The 16809-nt window shown below is 46.2% G+C and overlaps 1 long non-coding RNA gene across 1 annotated transcript in view; it reads right to left on the reverse strand.

Annotated features, from left to right (window-relative positions):
• Positions 1–4869: 4869 nt before the first annotated feature.
• The window catches only part of LOC133243988 (uncharacterized), a 32829-nt gene continuing 20889 nt past the window's right edge, over positions 4870–16809 (reverse strand). Inside the window, exon 2 of the long non-coding RNA XR_009735243.1 lies at positions 4870–16495. This is a non-coding gene — a long non-coding RNA (uncharacterized LOC133243988). The remainder of the gene's footprint in view (positions 16496–16809) is intronic.

Below are 16809 nucleotides of genomic sequence, written 5' to 3' on the forward strand. Positions count from 1 at the left end.
CATGGCGCATAGAGAAGAGAAGGCAGAGTCCTTCCCTGGAGGTGGTCAAAGCTCATGGATGAGCCAGACAGGCAGGCAGGGCACGAAAGCACCTGAGCTGCCATTATGAGTGAATGGTGTGGGGGCAGAGGAAGAGAACCAGGTTTGCTCGCTTATTGGAGCCCAGGGCAGGTTGTCCCCAGACTAAACACTTACTATGGTGATGACCGTCACTGCTGTCTGCAAAGGGTTTACGTTGGTGTGTGTCTTCATCGAGTGGTCAGGCCGTCTCTAAGCTACACTGGCCATGGGCATTGCCTCTCCTTGGAACTTGACATGTTTCGTCTCTTCCCTATGGAACATTCATTTCTAAGAGGGTTTTTGGGCCACAAGGATGTTGGGTTTTTCTCTAGCTTTGTCTCATGAGGAACGCTTTTCCACTTGTTGATGTGGTTTGTTTTCCCAGCTCTCTTTCTTGCCTTATTTTGTCAATTTGTTTCTGCCAGAGGAAGAGCTCAGAATTTGCCTCTGGCTGATATGTGACACTTACAACAGCAACACCTACCTGGATATAATGACCACATTTGCCGAAAGGGCTTTGTTTTGCAGAAGATATCTTGAAAGTACCTACACTGTCCTTTCAGATTCCCAAAGGCTATTTGAAATGAAATAAAAACACGAATTCTCAAGTTTAGTCTTACAATATGTGGGGAGTCAGAAAAATCCCCTGGAGAAGGGAAACACCACCCACTCCAGTATTCTGGCCTAGAGAATTCCATGGAGTGTATACTCCGTGGGGTCACAAAGAATCGGACAAAATCTGATGACTAATCAACAACACCGAAGCTTCACCATTTGTCAGAGATAACAACAGTATTTACACGACTGTGTGCATGTTCAGTGGCTCATACGTGTCAAACTCTTGCAGCCCTGTAGCCCCTAAGATCCTCTCTCTGTGGAATTTTTCAGGCAAGAATACTGAAATGGGTTGCCATTTCCTCCTCCAGGGGATCTTCCCAACCCAGGAATTGAACCCCGGTCTCCTGCATCTCCTCCATTGGCTGTCGGGTTCTTTTCTGCTGAACCACCTGGGAAACAAGTCATTACATAACTGGGTTATCCTAAAGTACTTAACTTGGAGTCTGGCACTCGGGAAATTCTCACTGGTGATGTGAATATTCAGTCATATATCATTATTGCTCATATGATAATGAAATGGCCATGCTCATAAAGGAGAAAGAAGAGCCTTTCCAAGTCCAATTAAATCCTTTGCCACACATATCTTTTTAAAAACTTCTGACTTTGAAATGAACATCAAACATAAAGACATTGGTTATGGCCTCCAGAAAAGATTGAGCTGTACCAATAAGTGACGAGGATTCTTCTCCCAGTTCCAATATGCATGCGTTGTTTCCTGGGCACCAGCGAGCACTTCTCCGGTGGGCTCAGAGAGGCTGAGTCACTCACCAGAGACAACACAGCAGCAGACCAGGACTCGGACCCAGGTCACTGAAACCACAGCTCCCTCCTGTGCCCATCTGACCTGCCCCTTGAGGGCAGCAGGAAGATCTGGGCTCCCCTGGCCTGAGCCCCCGGGCCTGCCTCCCCTTGTCTGCGCTGGGATGTGTCCATTCCCAACCATGCACTGTGTCCCCCAGCCCTGGGCCGTCATGTCAGGCTCCAGGCTCCCTGCAGGTGAGCCCCACGCCCACCAGCACACCTTCAAGCCCTGCCCATCCGGTCTCTGTGCCCGAGTATCCTGATCCTAACTGTTTTCTTGAGGCAGCCCCAGGACTGAGCCCTGCTTCTTCGAAGCTCCCTTCACCAAGCCCAGTGAGGCTCTGCCCTGTGGCTTCATGACAAGTATGGTGGGCTGAGTAGTGGCTCCGAAAGCCATCCATCCTTCTGCAGCCTCCAGAGGTGGCCTTATTCTGATGAAAGGTCTCGGCAGATGGAAGTAAGTTCCTGACCTCTGCACCAGATCACCCGGGATGCATGTGGACCCTAAATCCAACGACAGATGTCCTTGGAAGAAAAGAGGGGGTGATCTGAGGCACAGAGCCACCCAGGGGAGAAGGTTTGTGCAGATGGACGCACAGGTCGGGGTGATGTGGCCAGAAGCCCAGGGAGGCCTGGCGTCCCCGAAGGACTGGACCAGGCCAGAGGGACCCTCCACTGGAGCCTCTGGAGGGAGCTCAGCCCTGCCCACACCTTGATCACAGGTTTCTGACTCGAGAACTGGGGGGGAATGAATTTGTGTTAAAGCTGTCCAGTCTGTGGCCAGTGGCTGCAGCCACTCCTGGACACTGAGAGTGAACTTGCTGGCTCCAAGGTGAGAACAGTGGCAGGACCCACCCCCTACCCCCTAACCCCAACACACAATCTTGTCATGAGGTTAAATGAGTTCATACACACAGATGGCTGAATCAAGGACTGACACTTGGATCTCAGCCCGCTTCACTTCCTCCTCCTCGTCACCATCACCGTCATTGTGAGGGGCCCTCATCCACTCATTCAGTGGACATACAAGGCCCTGATGCGGGCAGTGAGGCCAGCGAGCTGGGAGGCTCCACACAGGGCTCACCCTGCCTGCTGGGGCCGCATGGAGAAGGCTTGTGCAGTGACACGGAGGTCCCGGGAGAGGCTAGATCCTCCGGTCGTGGGAGGCAAGGGCGCCTCAGCATCAGAGGTGGAGGGTTGAGCCGGGTTCATCCTGGGGGGTTGCAGCCCTTCACTCAAAGTGGAGGAAGAACCCCATGTGGCACCCAGTGTCCGGTAGCCTCCCCTTGCCATGGCAGGCTGCGGGCAGAGCCATGGATGACAAGGAGTCTGCATCTCACTAGGGGCCGAGGCTGGCACTGAGGGAATCCTCAGTGAGGATTTTTTTTTAAAAAAACCATCCTAAGTGACTTCAGCTCCATTGCTTTTTGCCAAAAACCTACAATGATCCCAAGAGCTTTGTACACTCCAAGGGTGGTGACTTGGACATGGAGCCCAGCACAGACCCAAGTCAGTCCTGCCCTGAGTCCCACGGGCCGGCCACACCATGCCCCTTCCTTGGCCTGGCTTTCTTCTGCCAGGACCCCCCGAATGGTGGAAAGGCAAGTGTGGCCTCAAGCTGAGGGGCCCAGCCTGGGCTCCAAACCCCTGGGGGTCCCCTTGGGACGTCTGGTGGACCTAGTTTCCCCTGCCGTGGGGCAGCTCTCTCTCGGGGACTGTCATGTTTCTTTGCTTTCTGTTGTGATGGGGCACTCCAGTTATCTCGGGGTGATGGGAAGTCTGTTGGTGTTACATGCTCCTGCCTTAGATGGGGAAACGTTATTGCTGCATTGACACTGCTCACTCGATACTGGGAATCTGTTAAACACAAATGGCAAGGGGAACAGAGCAAAACAGAAAAAGAAAAATAGAGAGTTGCTGGGTTGCTTCAGGTCTCACCTGTGATTAAGAGTGTGTACAGCCTGCATGTGAACCTGGGTTCCCACACCTGCCAGCTACCAGGTGCCAGGCCCTGATTTTAGACCCCCAGCTTCACTAAGGAGTCATTGACAGATACAGTTTGTGTGTATTTCAAGTCTACATTGCGATGACTTGATGCCCATAGATATCATGGAATGATTGCCTTACATACGCATCACCTCACACGGTTAACTCTGTGTGTGTGTGTGTGTCTTTTATGTTGTTCTTATAATCCGTGAACACAATATAGATAGCTCTCCATTTTTTAAGATCTTCTTTAATTTATCTTAGAAGTTTATAGTTTGCCGTATGTCTTGCACATGTTTGATTAGATATCTTGATATTTTCAGTGCCATTATAAATTCCTAATAGATACAGAATTTACTTTTCTATATTCACTTGGTAAATCCATATATTTCAAATCATTCTAATTGTATTTATTTATGTACACACAATTATGTCTGCAAATCAGTTCTTTTTTCCCCTTTGAAACTGTGATAACCCTTTACTTTTTCTTGCCTTATTGTATGGACTAGGATCTCCAGTCCTGAGTACATTGGTGAACAGAAGTAGTAAGAATAAGTATCCTTGTCTCTTTCACATTATCAGAGGAAAAGCTTTCAGTATTTCACCATCACACATGATATTAGCTTTTTTGTAGATAGTTTAATCAAAATATGTAAATTCTTCTCTGTTAGTTTACTAAGAGTTTTTTCTTAGTTGTGAACTAAAATTATTACATTACATTTTCTTGTTTATTTTCTGCAGATTTTGAAACAGGTAATTTTTCTTTTATGTGATTATTTTTCTTTTATGTGATTTAACTTTAAAAAAATTTTGTGATTCTAAAACGACCCCAACCTGATCTCAATGTATTCTCTTTCAGTTGGACTTTATTTCTTAGTGTTTTATTTAGGGTTATTTCATCTATACTCAGAGTCTGTAATTTTACTTTCTTGTACTTCTTCCTGGTTGGTTTTAGTATCAAGGTTATGCTAGTCTTATAAAACAAGGTTGGAGAGTGTTCCTTGTTTACTGCAAGAATTCCTGTGAGATTACTGTTTTCTTCCCTAGAATTTTGGAAGAATTGATTGGCAAAACCAGTTGGTTTTATTGTGGGGAGGCTTTTAATTTCAGATGTAATTTTTTTCATGCAAATAAAATTTTCTGATTTTGTATGTCTTCTTGGGTCTATTTCAGTAAAGCATTTCCCTCCTGCTAGAAAGTTATTGAGGCGAGCAGACTCTCCAGTTAGTAAGTGAACTGTGGTTCATAGTATCTTTCTTATCTGCAAGATGTGTTGTCTCCCCTTTTAAAAACCCCTGATGCTGGTGATTTGAGCTTTGTCTCTTTGTCTTAATAAGTCTCTCTAGGGGTTTATCAGTTCTTTCAAAGAGCAAACTTTTGGCTTTGTTTTTAAAAAACTTCATATTTGCTTTCTGTTTGCTTGTTTTCTGCTCCTTTTTTTTTTCCCCCATCTACCTTGTGTTTCGTTTGCTATGTTTTTTTCCTGGTTTCTTGGGAGAGAGGCTTAATTGATTTTTAGCCTTCCTTTTTTTCCAGTGTATGTGTTTAAGACTTTAAGTTACCCTCTAAACACAGTCGCTGTGTCCCACAGGTTTGAATAAGCCAGATTTTCATTATCTTTTATGGAAAAGTATTTTCTAATTTTCATTGTGTTTTTTAAAATTATTATTCATGAAATTCTTCAAGCAGTGTGTCATTTAACTTCTCAATGTTTGGGGAGCTTTTTCCAGTGACCCTTTTTTGATTTCTAGCTTAATTCCATGAAGAGCCCCATTGTAGGCTTTTGGGGTTACTGTTATAAATCCCGTAGACTAGCTGATAAACAACAGAAAGTTGTTTCTTGTAGTCTTGAGGCTGGGGAGTCCCAAGATCACCAGCAGGTGCCACATCTGGTGAGGCCTGTTTCCTGGTTCCTAGACTGCCTCCTGCTTCTCCCTGTCCTCACAGCACAGGAGCCCATTCCCTCCTGGCCTGACCCTTCACAGGGTGCCTGCCTCCTCGGATCATCACCACATGCTGGGTGAAGTTTGAGGGCCCATAAACTGTCAGCCCATTGCAATCCCTAAGTATCCTCTGCATTATTTCAGTCCTTTGAAATAATTCAAGCTTTCCTAATGGCTCAATACATATTCTTTCTGTTATATGTTCCTTGGGCTCTTGAATATGTATCAGTGGGAATGCAGTGTTCCATGTGTATCAGTCAGATCAGGCTTGTCACTCATGTAATTCAGATTCCGGTAGCCACGTTGAATAAAAGCAGAAGTAGGTGAAATTACCTGTAATATATTTTATTTTAACACACCCCAAATATTATCATTTCAGTGTGTAATCAACATGATAAAACCTAATGAAATAGTTCACGTTCTTTTTTTCATGCTAAGTCTTTAAAATCCAGTGTGAGTTTCATGCTTGCAGCGCATCTGATTGTAGAGCCAGCCGCATTTCAGGTACTTCATGGCTGCAGGTGACTACATACCAGGGCCCAGTTCCACGAGAGATGTGTCTTTAACGTCTCCCACTGGGATTATGAACTTGGCTGTTACTCCTTTTCTATTTCTGTTGGTTTTTATGTATTGATATTTTGAAGTTATGTCATTAGGTACATTCAAGTTTAGAATCCTCATCTTCTTGCTAGATTGAACTTGTATCACTATGAGATGCTCCTTTTTATTGCTAGAAATGCTTCTTTTTTAGAGACTATCTGACAGTGATATTGCCACATCGGTTTTCTGTCCTTGTTGGCCTGGGTATCTTTTAGGTTCACCTGTCTAAAAGATATTCCATCTTAACATGTAGCTCTGTGAATAGTGTACAGTTTTCATTGGAATCAGTTTGACACTTTATCTTTTAATGAGAGTGTTTGCTCTGTTTATAATGTTGATATTCAGTGTGTAGACACCATGTTGCTGTGTGTTTTCTGTTTGTCCCACCTAGTCCGTGTTCTTTGCTCTTGCCTTCTTTTAGAAGTTTGAAGTGTTTCTCTAGTTCTGTGCTCCTCTGTCAGGTTGTTGGGTGCACATTCAGAGACACAGCGTGTGTTTTACATTCAAGTCTAACTTAGTACTTTTACTGCCTCCCTGACACGACTGTTTCCTCCTTGTCACTGTTACACTTTAAACTGTTAGATGTATATTTGGCATTAACATCATTGTTTTGTAAAGTTAGTATTTACCCTCACAGTTACCTCATTGTTGGTCTCTACTTGTTTTTTATATTTCCATCAGAGACTACTTTTCTTTTTCCCAAAGCACTGCCTGAATATTCTTTTAGTGCATGTGTGTGGGTGATGAGTTGTCTCATTTCCACTTGCCCTAAAAGTCTTTATTTTGCTTTCATTTTCGAAGAGTGTTTTTCTTGGGTATAGAATTCCAGGTTGGTGGTTATTTGTTTTTCAGCATTTTACAGATGCCAGTCCATTATTTTCTGACTTCCTTGTTCTTGAAAAGTCAGCTCTCAGTGTTGCTGTGCCATTAAAAGCCACACCATTTTTCCTCTGAGTGCTTGAACATGTTCTTCTAGCCTTAGGCACCCACAGAGCTGCTGAAACCAATGGGTGGTTATCATTTTTGAGTCAGTGGTCTGATTCTTGAACCAACTCTTACCACTGTCCCTGTCAGCCAGTTCAGTCGCTCAGTATCTGCCCCGTTGCAACCCCATGGACTGCAGCACACGAGGCTTCCCTGTCCATCACCAACTCCGGAGTTTGCTCAGACTCATGACCATCAAGTTGGTGATGCCATCCAACCATCTCATCCTCTGTTGTCCCCTTCTCCTCCTGCCCTCAGTCTTCCCCAGCATCAGGTTCTTTTCCAATGAGTCAGTTCTTTGCATCAGGTGGCCAAAATATTGGAGCTTCGGCATCAGTCTTTGCAGTGAATATTCAGGTCTGATTTGCTTTAGGATTGGCTTGTTGGATCTCCTGGCAGTCCAAGGGGCTCTCAAGAGTCTTCTCCAACTCCCCAGTTCAGAAGCATCGATTCTTTGGCATTCAGCCTTCTTCATGGGGCAACTCTTACATCCATACATGACTACTGGAAAAATCATAGCTTTGACTCAGTGAACCTTTGTCGGCAAAGTAATGTCTCTGCTTTTTAATATGCTGTCTAGGTTTGTCATAGGTTTCCTTCCAAGAAGCAAGCATCTTTTAATTTCACCATCTGCAGTAATTTTGGAGCCCAAGAAAATAAAGTCTGTCACTGTTTCCATTGTTTCTCCATTTATTTGCCATGAAGTGATGGGGCCGGATGCCATGATCTTCATTTTTTGAATGTTGAGTTTTATGCCAGCTTTTTCACTCTCCCCTTTCACTTTCATCAAGAGGCTCTCTAGTTTCAACCCCTGGAGGCATTTCTTATTCCCCTTTCTGTCTTTTCTCCACCATGAGGGTCCCCATTTATACTTTTTAACAACATAGTTTAACAACAGACTCCTTCAATATATTCTATCCTTTTTTTCTCTCTCTTATATATATTTTTTACTCGACCAGTCCTTCAGTTCACTGATCCTCTCTTCAGCTACGTCCAATTTGGTGTTAAGCCCAGAGACTGAGTTCTTAAATTCAGTCACTGTTATTGTAAAGTTCGAGAGTCGGTTTTGATTCTCAGAAATTTTTCCTTTTGTCAAGTATATTTTTGAACAGGTGACATTTGCATCTGATACCTCTAGCACACTTCTGATATGCTGATATACATCTGATACCTCTGGATCTGGTTCAGCTCTTTTTCTCTTGGTCCTGTTTGTTGTTACACCCTTTTTTGCTTCTTTGGTTGCATGTTGGACATTATGTTTGGAAAACCCTAGAGGTTCTGAGTGATGCTGCCTTCTCCAGAGTTTCCTCTGACACACACGTCCAGTGGGGACAGAGCTGTCTGTTCACTTAGGGCCTGAGGGACTTGAGGCTGGGGAGGGGGCGGTGTCCTTGTAAGCTCAGTCTCAGCAGCCTTCACCTACCTTCCACCACCACCCCAGGGAGGAGCTTTCCAGCATCTCGGTCTGGAAGCCTGGGCTGCCCCATAGGTTCCCCCCCCCTCTCGGCAGGTCCTGAAGTCGGGGGCTGCCCCCATCCGCAAGAGAGTGTAACCAAAGGGCCCGCCTGTGGGCACTTTTTCAGTGTTGCAACCCCAAGGCAAAGACCAAGACCAGGAAGAACTTGGCCTCGGCCCAAGTCCTGGAAGCAGAGTGGCCTGAGGTGAGAGCAGCCAGGGGCTGGGCCCATCAGATTGGGCCTCACCCAGTGAAGTTTTGGGGTTGTGTTTCATTTTGTTAGCATAGTTGTGGACCCTGCCGGCCAGGGCGCTTTGGCCTTAGTGGGCATGATCGACCCCAGCAGGATTACCTTGTAAGAGGTTGTGCAGGTGCCACATGGAGGACAGGTGGGGGCCCCACAAGAAGGGAAACACTGCATGGAGGAGTCACTGGGGCACGTGGACTAAGCTATAAAGTCAGTCCTTGAAGCAGAAAGGCTAAGCCCCTTAACGTCTCCCTTCTTCCAAAGAAAGGATACACTGGCTGGAGGAGTCTCTGGGGCATGAGGATCGAGCTAGAGAGTCAGTCCTTGAAGCAGAAAGGCTAAGCCCGTTAATGTCTCCCATCTTACAAAGCACAGACCAGTGTGTCCAGTATTTTAATGTCAGGTACCTACTGCTTACATGTATGACATACACCCTCATAGCTACACATGTCTACTACATGCCTCTTACAAGTGCTGGGCATTGTTCTGGGTGCTGGACACTCAGTATGTAGTAGGGGATACGTAGCCCAGGATTTTTTTATTTCTGCAAAGAAAAATAGAAGAACGAAAGATTCCATGTGGTTCAGTTTGAGAAAGTTCACCATGTGGAGGGCCCCATGTGCACGCAAATTGTGGTAAAATACATATAACATAAATTTAACATTTTAACCACTTGATTGAATGACTGGGTGGCTTCTGTGGAGTCAGGCTAACAGATGGCCCTGAGGTGTCATCCACCTTTCTCCCAGAGGAACACTCCAAAGCTTGGTGGCCTTGTAGACCTTCCCTTTATTCTTCACTCTCCCCAGTGGCTCTAGGTCATTGGTCTGTGTGTCATTTAAGAATCTCTTTATCCACTTTGTTGTTAGGTTTATATTTTGGAAAGCTTCTCAGATGCCCCTGGGTCTTGAGAAGGTAGGCTTGGATTCCACGTTCTCCCCTGCCACATGCCTGCCAGGTTGAGGTGGAGGCCGAAGGCTGGTCTGAGTTGTGGTGGTCTGTGTGCTCGTGTGGTCAGTGGACCCCCTCTTCTCTGGAGGGGCAAGGAAATCCTTTGTGTGGAGCCTGGAGAGACTTGACAGCGTCAGTCTTCACAGTCTCTCTCTCTTTTTAATTTATGTTTGCATTTAGTTTCTCATTTAACTGTTTTCTAGGAGATTCCAACTCCTACTGAAGAACTAAAAATATGCATGGAGCAGCTTCTTGAAAGAATAAGAAGAAATCGCTGACCTTAGAGTGGAAAGACGCAATACCAGGGTCAGTAGGGGGATTCTCACGTGTTGACATTTGCCCCGCGGGGGTCACCGCTGGCCTCCGTGTGCTGTCTTTAAACTCTGTCTGATTTCCAAGTCATTTTTCACACCTTCCCACTGAGCAAACCAGGGTGGATCAGTTCGGGGTTCTCATACCTTGCTTCAAATTTATGATGAGAGCTAATGTAATTTTAGAACATTTGAGGGGGGAGTTCTCTTAACTTACATTTTTGTCCATGTTACACTTTGTGTGGGATCTTAGTTCCCCGATCAGGGATTAAAACCAATGACCCCTGCAGAAGTGTGGAGTCTTGACTACTGGGCCCCTGGGAAAGTCCACTCTAACTTTAGCCTGAACTGGCGGGATTCCGATGTGCCTTAGCATGTTTTCCGCTATAGGGTGAGTCTGAGAGGAGTTATTGGGCCTGAATCAAGCATGAGGTTGAAGGTGCTCCTTTGGCCCTGCCCTGCAGCTGCTACTGGAGCACCTGGAGTGCCTGGTTTCCTGGTATGTGTCATCCCTCCAGATGACGGTGGGCAAGCAGCAGGCGCAGTCCCTAGCCGGCATGACCAGCGACGTGGAGGTGCTCAGCGCACTGAAATTGCTGTTTGAGCACCACAAGACCCTGGACGAGAGGGTACCAGCCACCCAGTCGTCCTGGATTTGTACACTTGCTGTCTTGTTAGGTGGATGATGCATGTATTTATGTAACTACTTGACTTTTGAGCTTCTTGAATTCTTGTATATATATTTTTTCTGTAAGAAGTCAGAGTTTTATATAGTTAAAAAGCGTTGCCTGTGTACATGCTCAGTCATGTCCAAATCTTTGTGACACTGTGGACTGTAGCCCACCACGCTCCTCTCTTCATGGGGCTTCCCAGGCGTGAATACTAGAGTGGGTGTCCATCTTCCACTCCAGGCAGTCTTCCCAACCCAGGGATCGAACCTGCCCTCTTGTATTGGCAAGTGGATTCTTTACCACTGAGCCACCTGGGAAACCCCCAGTTAAAAAGTGTTAGTTGGCATAAATGTCTCCAGATTTATTATATTCTGTATATCAACTTGCAGTTAAAAACTGGGTAATAGAATTAATTTAGGATAACATTTTGTTCTCTCAAATTTAGAATTTAAAGCTGTTAACAAGCAGATTTACTTGACGTTAAGATCAATGAGAGACATTAAAGGTATTCTGTGACAGTATCTATGTATTAGGGTGAGTATACACTAAGAAGTGTACTAATGTATATACACACATCAACACACAGTGACTTGGCCCCTTTTGTTTGAGTTGAGAGCGTGATTACAAGTAGCACTCGAAAGGTGTAGTTTGTTAGAAGAAGAATTAGGTGCCACATATAAAGAGGTAAGTTTGATCAGTCATTGTGTAATTTCCATGAAGGGTTTGTCATTTGAATCCTTTCATTTAAAAAAAAAGAATGAAAACTGTAGTGGTGGGCATCAGATGTCATTTATCGTTCTGATTGAGGACCTTCCCACCTGGGTTATTTTAATGACTAGTAAACTAGACTTGTGGCTCAGAGTTGCAGGATCTCTTAAGTACCCCTTTGTCCAGTAGAAGAGAAATTCTGACTCTAATCATCTGGTGGTATTCGGGATGGATAGTATCACCATGTATTTTCTTTTTATGTTGCGTTTTCAGTTTACACTTGAATTTTTCCAGGTGTTTTGCTGTCTTTACTTATTTCTTTACTCTAATTCAATTTTTTGGTTTTAGCAGATGATTCTTAGAGGAGAATAACCAGGAAAAGATACTAATGCACAGGGTGCTTGATGTAAATCATGAGCAAGGAAACATGCCAAGCGCCAATGGAAAGGCAAGTCCTTGGTCTCACTCTCTGTCTGGTTCTTGTCTTACCATCCAGTCTGTGTGGGGCTGTCGGGACCTCTCACCAACATACCATGTAGGTCTGAGTGGCTGTGAGGGTCTTGTGAGCTCCCAGAGAGCAGAAGGCAGTTTTGACCTCACCGATTGCCCGGAAGTGCTGTGGTCCCTCCCTCTCAAAACAAGGCTGTCTAAGGCTTCCTTTCCCCCTTAGAGACCCTCTAAGCCACGAGGAAGACCTGGCTAAGGTGATCGACCTCCAGGAAGTCATAGACAAGCAGGAGCAGAGCCAGATGGAGGAGCGCCTGGCAGCCCTCTTTGCCCATGTGACTGAAGGAGGACCTGGACATGGCCAGGAAGGACCTCCTCAAGTCCGAGGACGGGAACAGGAAACTGCAGCAGGATGTTCACGAAGTGAGTGACTGCAGCTGTGTCTGTTGTCCTGAGGTGGACTGTGAGTCCCTTGTTCTCCCGGTGATCTCAGCCTTGGCATGGCTGTGTGAGCAAGAGCAGAGCTCTGGTGAGACTGCAACTGGCTGCCTCCCCGCCTCTGCATTGAGATCTCTGGGGTAGAAGAGGCCTGGTCCAGGCATTCCGTTGGCAGTGAACCAACATTAGGGCAGCCCTAGCGCTGTGCTGCACCCTGGGTGTGGACTCCTCATTTCTACAAGTTCTAGGGTGCCCAGTGTGTTCCTTTTTTAAAAATTCATTCATCCATTTTTTGGCGTATAGTTGCTTTACACTGCTGTGTCAATTTCTGCTGTACAGCAAAGTGAATCAGTCATCTATCTATCTATCTACGTATCTCCCTCTCTTTTAGATTTCCTGCCCATTTACTTCACCACAGAGCACTGAGTAGACTTCCCTGTGCTATGCACTAGGTCCTCACTCGTTGACTTTATGTGTAGTATCAGTGCTGTATATATGTCAACCCGAGTCTCCCGGTTCTTCCTCCCCCACCCCCCGCAACTCCCTGTCAAATGTGTTCCTGATGATGCTGAAATTTCCTTCTGATTCACTCAGGCGAGACTGGTGACGTCTGTGGAGCCCGTTCTCTCGGAGAGATGGGAGCATGCTGTGTGGACTCTGCTGAGGCAGCTTGCCTGGCCATCTTCTCTGGTTTTCTGAGGTTCCGCTCCTTGAAGGGATGTGTGACAGTGATACCGGCGGTCAGACAAGTCAAGTGGCATTTGCTCACCCTCAGATCCTCAGGCCCGAGTTGTGTAACCATGTGGAATCATGATGTTTCTGGCGGTCGTGTCTGCGGGTGTCATGATTTATAAGAAACTACCTAACGGTCACCGTGAAAACAGAAGAGTGCTGGGGGTTCAGGCCTCCTCCTGTGAGCCTCACCTCTCCTCTGTGCACAGACAGACAGCGCCCACCCTGCCCACCCCTCCCCCTTGAGACCATCTCAGAGAGAACCCCTCCAACATGTGGTACAGCAAGGGTCCTTGTTTAGTAGCTTGGTGTGAGTAATTCTGCGTGAGAACTCAAAAAAGAAATATTTGCACAGGTTTGTATAAGCTATTCACACTACTCTTTGGCAACAGGAGATTAGGTGGCAGAGTTTAATACATACAGAATTCTGGAAAAAGCGTTTTTAAGACCTTTCACTTTTAATGTTAGGACTTTGCCCACATTGGTTACTTAATGACCAGGGAGGGACCTGAAATGGATTTTGAACTGGCACACAGGAGTTGTACCAGCAGCAAGTTCTGGTCCTGGTTTGAGCGTTTCATACATGTGGTGTAACTCTGCTTTAGAAGAACTAGGCTTGAGAAATCTGTGCCCAGTTGTGTTACACTTTGATCTGCTTGCCTCATTCACAAGCCAGGTGATTCCTCCCACCATAGTCAATGACAAGTCATGTCTCAGTCTCCATTCATGTAAAAAAGACTACAGGTTATTAACCTTCTGCAACTCTTAAGAAATGGCAGTGTCACAGTCTGTCAGGCCCCTCAAATAAATACACCCAAATATCAACTGGTCGCCCCCCTCCCACCCAGTTCCAAACCTCTGCCTGTGTTTTTGAGTGTTGTCAATCCTGTGACTACCACTCCGTGCTACCAAGTTTGACCCTAAGGAACAATGTTTGTCTCTTCTCCCTCACTGGCCACGAAGCTAAAGGCTCCTTGAGGTGTGACCATGAGCAACACCCAGTCATACTGTCCGCACACCAGACAGGCCCTTGTCACACTCGACAGCGCTGAGGGGAGCTGCTTGGGGGAGCGGCCTACCCATGGAGGAAGGGAGCCCCTCGTAGCCTCGTCTGGTCCAGTTCGGCTCTCAGGGTCTCCAGGTTTAGAATCAGCTGGGCCTATGAAAAAGCAAATGACACAGCCTGCACCGCTTGCTTTCTGGATGTAAAATGACTTGCACCAAAATGTGTAGAACAGGTTATAGGAGTAGTTATCAACTCCAAATATTTTAATTGTGAGAAAATATTCTCTAAGTGTCCCATAGCAAATAGAAGCACTCAGAACAGTATTAAACCCTATAAACCATAATGAATAAGAAGTTCCATCTCAGGTGTAGAAAAGCTTCTGGAGGAAACACGGCAAGCCATTAACAATGATGAAGTCTGTAGAGAGAAGCTGGACTTGGGACGGGGCTTCGGGTAGGGGGGCAGGACTCACTCTATTGCCCTCGCTCCTCTCATTGCTTTAAACTGTATCCATGGAGCTCACCTGCATTCCTGGGCATTCCTCACATTCATTCCTCTACACCCCACTTCTTCATGGGGTAAAACAAGTCAAACGGGCCAAGTTTCTGAGTCACTTGACTCAACCTGGCAGCTCTGTGCTGTCGGCCATGGCAGTCACTCGCCTCCTGCAGCCCCTGAGCACGTGAGACAGGCTGGTGCAAACCTCGATGTGGAAATCACACAGGATTTCAAGACTCGCAGTGAAAAAAGGACGTCAAATAGCCTGTTGGTTTTTAAGAAAGTTTAGATTGCATATGTGGCTCATATTATCTTTCTAACGGACAGCACAGTCCACGTGAAAGGCTCACGCTTTGTCTCAGCTTTCGGGTGAACCCAGAAAGGACTACTCAGAATTCTGAACCACACACAACGGCCACACACTCTAAATCCATCTATAATGCAAACACATTCAGTGTTCAAAACCAGAAATGCTATACATGTTACAGCAGTGGATTAGCCATAAGGAAAATGTAACTCGACATCTGCTAAGCATCTTTAGTGACTGGAACAATGAACCCAGCTCAATTCAGCTCTTAACAAATTGCTAAACGATTTAGAGATTTAAGTAGCTTGTTGTTTTGCATTTCTTCTAATTGCTTTTTAACATTTTTAGCTTCCCATTGGAGAGCATTCTGAAAAAGATACAAACAGCTTTAGTGTCAATTCTTACAGATGCTGCATGGACTGCGGGATGGCTACTCTTCTGTCTGAAAGCATAAAGCACCTCGGGATGAGTGGCGGACCTCGCGCCCAGAGTGAAGTGCCAGCAAGAGGCTGGATGACAACTTTTAACATTAACTTGTACACAGACAATCTCCTCCTTCCCTGACTGATCTTTTAGATACAAGGAGGCCAGGTCCCGGCAGAAGTGAAACTGCTTATAGCTTTTTGCAGTTCAGTGGTCACTCAGGAAACTGGCGCAGGTTTCACATGCCAAATTCAAGCCTGAGACAAAACTATCCCCACCTCAGGGCCAGCCCACAGGTCAGGGTGAAGTGAGGGGACCACACTGTGTGGTCTCTAGTGAGGTGTGTGTTTCATCTTGGGTTTTGTGGGGGGGAAAACGTGCCACAGAACTTGTAGTGACCATTGGTCTCTCTCAGACAAGTGTTGCCCAAACGCCAACCTCGGGGAAGGTTCTGGGCCTCGTCTTTAGGGCACTGGTGCAGGTGGGACAGGTTTTCACCGAACCTGAACCAGAATGTTGCCCACTGAGCTGCTCTGGTGGAGGTTCTCAGCCATATTTCAAAGCAAATGAAAAGAGAGAAGGCTGGAGTTGGAATATGAGAATACTTGCTTTTAGTTGATTCAGTCTTTTCTATCACTTTATGTAAAAGATCCTGAACTAAACTTATTGATTTGACTGTGTCAGGCCTTAGCTTAGCTGCATCATGCGGGATTCCTTTGTCATGGTTGCCACGTGGTCTGTGGGATCTTAGCTCCCCAACCAGCCATCGAACCTGTGTCCCTGACCTTGCAAGGCAGACTCTCAGTCACTGGACTGCCAGCAAAGCCCCAGAAATAAACTTCTAAGAAAGAAACGAAAGGGTGAGGGTGGACCTAGAAGAAAGTTCTAGCATGGTGGCTGGTAACACTGGGGCCATCAGTGGATCCGGCTCTCTGACGCTTTCTGTAAAGGTTGCAGGCACACATCTATGTCTGTTCCTTTACACACTGCCTGTGGATGCTGTCACGCTTATTCACTAGCATGAAATGCTGCTACTCAATTATTCATACCAGTAAAGACATTCACTCCGGGGCCCTCTATGGGAAGAGTTTTCCAACTCCTATGCTGGAGATTTCCCCCACACACAGGCCGGGCCAGGCCAGAAGCGCCTCTTTCTAAAGAGGCCGTGGGGCTGGCTCACCTTATCCTCCAAAGCTGCCATTCTCTCCTTCAGATGAAGCTGAAGTTTCTCATCTGATTTGCATAGAAGCTTATCCAAGGTATCTGATAAGCATTTATTGTGCTCTTCATTTTTAGTCTCTGCATCGCCTAAAACAGGAAAAACAAAAACTCATAAACTTCAAGAGCAAGTATGGTCTTTCTTTTAAAACACCAGGGAGCCGCGACGTGAGCGGCCTATGTCTTGGTTCCCGAGGCGGTCCCCTCCCATGGCCACCTCTGGTGGGCTCTTAAGCATCACCAGAGCAGATGGGCAGGTGCAGAGGGAGGCAGGGACTTCACTTGTCAAAGGTCACTCCCAATGCTTCTCTTTGGCAGAGCACCTGGTGGACCTTACTGGCACCAGATATTACTCGTCGCAGGGGCTTGGGGAGCAAGCAGATTTACACTCAGAAACAAGCAGA

The sequence above is a fragment of the Bos javanicus genome, unplaced genomic scaffold, assembly GCF_032452875.1.
Source record: "Bos javanicus breed banteng unplaced genomic scaffold, ARS-OSU_banteng_1.0 tig00001624_1, whole genome shotgun sequence".
NCBI classification, from domain to species: domain Eukaryota; kingdom Metazoa; phylum Chordata; class Mammalia; order Artiodactyla; family Bovidae; genus Bos; species Bos javanicus.